General features: G+C 36.1%; 1 protein-coding gene across 1 annotated transcript in view; it reads left to right on the top strand.

Moving 5' to 3' along the window:
• LOC104467718 (myosin-binding protein C, slow-type-like) overlaps window positions 1-4,978 on the top strand; it is a 75,791-nt gene that overhangs the window by 67,785 nt on the left and 3,028 nt on the right. The gene's annotated exons all lie outside the window — the stretch shown is intronic.

The following is a 4,978-nucleotide window of genomic DNA, read 5'->3' as shown; positions in this document are numbered from 1 at the left end:
AAAGAGGAAGAAGAAGGTTAGCCTTTTACAACTGATGACATATCTTTATTTTCATTAATAGATAAATTTGATGAATTCCAGGTAGTTTAGCATTGACTGGGATATCATGATTGGCAATAGGATTTGGATTGGACTGCTAATGAATAATATCTCAGGACTGTATTTTTCAGAAAATTACTTCCTAGGAAAAGAAAGGGTCATATTTAGCTGGACTACTCCCAAAGGCTTTTGCTTCAACTGTGGTATAAGCTAAGTATTTCTGAAAAAAATTATTTGAGATTATAAGTAAGGAAAGCTGCCTAAAACTATCTGATAGGAAGTGTCTAACTCAGGAATGTATAGGGAATTTAGGCTATCTGAATATGGTCATAATTATATTATTTCCATCACACTAATATATAATGAAAACCATCATATTTAATATCCTTATGGATTGTATTGTGTTCAGTTTGGATTTCAGTTTCCATTTTCTGTATTTTCTGATGCATCTTGTCCCACAGCTCAAATCTGCCAGCAAGAAGCCATCGCAATAAATGTTTGGTCTGGGAAGTTGTACATTTAACTAATGTAATGAAAATATGCATAATATGTTTCTTAATTTTCATTATTTATTTTTAAGACACTGTGTTTAAAAGATGATGTCCTGGAAGTATGATTGTTTTCCTTAATCACAAGTAAACTCTCTATTTCACAGCTTAACAGAAGACCTCATCACCTGAAAATGTTGCTTCATCTATTTTTTTACACTGAAAGGCCAAGTTAGTTTGCTATTAATTAAACTTCCTAAGTCCCCAAGCCCTAAAGTTCTTGCACACGTTTACACTCTGTTGTAACTTTTTAGTCTTCATCACTTTGCTTGTAGTACAAACAAATATTACATTTTAAATACAAGAAACTGTTTATTTCTGTTGTTTTACTAATTTTTGTTTACATATAAAATGCAGAATACTGTGAAATATTTTTAAGATAAGAAGTAATTTAACAACTATATCTCCATTTTAGGAAGTCCAGACTCCAAATGTTGCCATGGATTGCGAAATTATTCCTCAGTAATTCCCTTCACAGCTGTTGTGAAATATAGTTTTTTCTGTTGATCTTGGAACTATTTTTCACTCGATATCAGGATTAATTAGTTTGCTGGTTTTGAAATGTAATACAAACACCACATCTTCATTCAGGCTCTCTTTTAATATGCAACAGTCTTGAAGAAATTGTTCACCAGCAGTGGGAGCTGCTCTATAGTAGAATTTTTAAGAGAGAAGTGTGGAGAGATTTTTGCCTTTGATCAATATTTATGGGGAACTGAATTTCTTACATTTATCAACATTTATGAACTTGTATCTGAAGTAGGCTGGGAATGCTTAGAACCTTCTCCAATCAATTAGAAGTACCGTACCTAGGAAAAAAGCTACAGTTCTGTTCATTAAAGTGGTTACTAGGTACAGCTGAGATGATGACCCTGATGATTTTTGCTGACAAATGTTTATTTAACTTTCATAGGTCCAGTTTTCTGAGCAGTGTTCTGAAATGGAGAGCACATGATCCACTATGTTCACAGGATGCCAGGCCTGTCCCATTCACAGCTGCTTCCTTCTATAATGGCTGCATTAATGATTAAAACAAAAAAATATATATATCTTACAACTTGGCAGCAAACATTTAGGGCAGACAACATTCAGAGCAGTGAAGCACTTGAGGAGATTTCCTGATGAGGTTGTAGAGCCTTTGTTACCAAGAGCCTTTAAGAGCAACTTAGAAGAAGAACAGCAGTACAATTCATTAGGATTGTGATATGTACTAAATGACATCTCAAGATTGCTTCCAGCTCTGTGAGCCGGGGATTTTGACTCAGTTCTTAACATTGTCAGCATACGCCAGAAGCTCAGTCAGATTCAAGTATCCCCCACAATCATTCATCCCATAGGAAACCTTGGCTAGATACGTGGGCTTTGCATCATGTCCTGAGGGTTGTATTAATTTATCCTATCAGCAGCATGTCGTAGGGTCTCAATTTCTCTGGCACCTTATCTTGAGGTTGCAGTTGAACATACCTTTGCTACAGTGAGAATGAGACTGCAAGAATTTTTTAGACAAGATTTAGTTCATCCTTCCCCACTTTTAAACAAAATATCCCACATCCACTGAGTGCAAAAGACTTGTAGCATAGGTTTCTAGACTCACAAAGCCTTCTTTCTTCTCAAAGAAAATAGTATTTACTTTACAGGATTAACTGAAAAATGGAATACTATGCCATAGACATCTTGCTCAGAGTAGTACTTTAGTTTTGCATCGCATCTGGAAGAAGTCCTGAAAAAATGCAGGCTGTTAGGATCCCACCTGGCCTGTGTGTTGTTTCTCTCCTCTTAGCTATTGGAATGGCTGCTGCTTTAACCTAAATACCACCTCCCCTAGTTAATGGTTGGTTTCTGAACTCAATCTCATAACAACCAGCACCTCCTGGTGCAGTCCCACTCCCTCCCACCAAGGCTGGTATTGTGGTCCTCTCCTAACGGTTTGGGCTGTGAGCAGTCACCCTTGCTGAGACTCTTCTCTCCATCCTGGTAGGTTTAGTTGTTGCTTTAGACTCCTTTTTGAAGACTGCTTAGACTAGCACTTTGTAGGGCTTAGATACAGGACAGCTGTTGTAAGGGTTCAGTGCTGACACTTAACACGACTGGCAGTTCAGCTGGTTAATTCAAAGGGAATAGGATTAAGCGAATACAGCAGCTGTAGCTTGGCAAAGCAGGGGAGGGTCAGGGTTTGCTAGATTATATAGACAAATGCAAACGACTACTAAACAGCCGGAGCATGAAAACATAACTACATCGTATTGTACTCTTCTGTTGACTTATGTGGTGGATTACCACTCTCTTAAGTTTCCCAGCCTGTTTGTTCACTTAGGAGGGCAGGCTCCTAGGATGACTGCTCATCACAGTGACACAGAGCAAAGAGTTATGGATTTCTGACTTACTGAAAATGGACTGCAGTGTGTGTGTGTGAGTGTGTAATCAGACAAGCAAGGTCAGAATTTGTAAAATGATGAGATATGGCTGAATGTTGCCTGAATAAGACCAACAGGCTCAGGGCTGTGCTACGTAACTGGTGAATGTACTAGCTACAGTGCTGTTCTTACAGATCTTTGGATAGTAACTCATGTTAAAGAGCTCTATGCTGTGCAACAGTATATATTGCAGTAAGTGAATATTCCTTATGTTGGCTAGAATTTATCTGTCTATTTCTGAGGTGTTGAAGATATGAAATCTATCATGCATATATATAAGCCTAGTCCTAGGAATGTCACAGACCTACTCACAGAACAGACTACTATTTCCAATTTTGCACAGTATTTGAACAACTGAGTAGCTATGAATACTCTGGCCATGAATACTATCAGTATGCTACAATTTTCTACGTTTTAGCCATTCACTTACAGTATTCTAGTGCAAAATTAAAGCCCCTAGTTGTTACTATCTTTAAGGCTCATTTCTTGATTAATCATAATTATGAGCACAATAATTAAAAAAATTAAAATAACTATTCTGTGGTCAAAAAAAAGGTGTTATTTCAGACAGACAGTACTTCATTCTTATGTTTTCAGTTTTGCTGAGTAAACTTAAAGATTGCAGTTACATAAGCTGCTTGGTATAACTGCACAGACAATGGCTTCTTTTGTAAATATAAATGTGCTGAAAAAAGTCATGTAATAGATTTCAGATGAAAGAATAACTCTGCCTCATATAACCTGAAAGATGATGCATACACAGAATCTAATTATACATATTATATAAGGAAAGTTAAAAATACACTATCTTTTAAGTTGGAGGTAGATCCCTAACTATGGCTCACTACAAGCAATAAGGAACTGATTCCTTATCAGCTTCGCTGAGGTCAATGAAAAGATTCAGATGTGCTTCCTTTATGGTGAAACAAATGTTTTTGGAGAGCGTTTATCTTAAGAAATCAAGGTTGGTGATCACTCTAATAGGTTGACACTACCGAAGATGCTGTATAAGAAATATTAAAAATACAAGGTATTAAGATCAACTGGGAAGAATTTCAAATGTGAATAAATACCACTATAAATATTCTAATTCTGCAGTGATATATCATGGAGTAATTAATCCAGGAGAACCAATCTTCTTGGCGGGGAATAACCAGGTTTATAATAAGCATACTCCTCTGGACCTTCCATTTCATTCCCTTCCTCTCCTTCCACGTGCAAATGCATTTTCTGCATGCAAAGCGTGTATTTATTTGCTTTTTTAGATTAAACTAGCTAGTGTCTCATGGCATACAATGTCTATGTCACATGAGCGAAGAAGGCCAAATTAATCAAGAATATGGGTATCTAACATCAGAGTTACAAAGGTTGTAGACATATTTCTGCTATTCCACTGGACATAGAACTACCTGTACCTATAAAGAATTTATGTAGTGACTGTGACTACCTTTGATCAGAACACTTAGACATTTCCAGGAGATAGAAATTTGCATGTCAAAAAACCAGCTCTCAGTTAGTCTGTAGAATGACTGAAAGAACAGAAGTACCATAAAGTCATTTGCTTAAAAGGCATTCTTTATTACAGAATTACAGTTTTTGGTTACAAGTTAGTGCTCAGAACGATAATCCATGCCTGAGTTTACACTACAGAATCTAAGGATGAATTTTTTTTTTTTTTCTTAGAAGCATATAACTTTACTTCGTTTCCTCTAGAATTTATTTTAAATTCAGGTTTGGTGGGGTTTAGAGAATTTGGTTCTTTCTACAGAAATGTTTTTTTCTTGCAACCTTGCCAAAATACAGAATATTTTAAAATTACAGAGATGCCCAGAAAATACTCTCTGGTATATTATCCATCCAAATTTACTATTTTAAACCTAAAACATGTTAAGAAATCAGTCTAGTTAACATTCCTGTAGTATTTAAAGGATTAAGGTATTTATCTTAGATGGCTACAATAGGCACAAAGTTGAGTGC

This window comes from Pterocles gutturalis, unplaced genomic scaffold, assembly GCF_000699245.1.
Source record: "Pterocles gutturalis isolate BGI_N339 unplaced genomic scaffold, ASM69924v1 scaffold34454, whole genome shotgun sequence".
Classification (NCBI taxonomy): domain Eukaryota; kingdom Metazoa; phylum Chordata; class Aves; order Pterocliformes; family Pteroclidae; genus Pterocles; species Pterocles gutturalis.
This window is presented reverse-complemented; position numbering and strand designations above follow the sequence as displayed.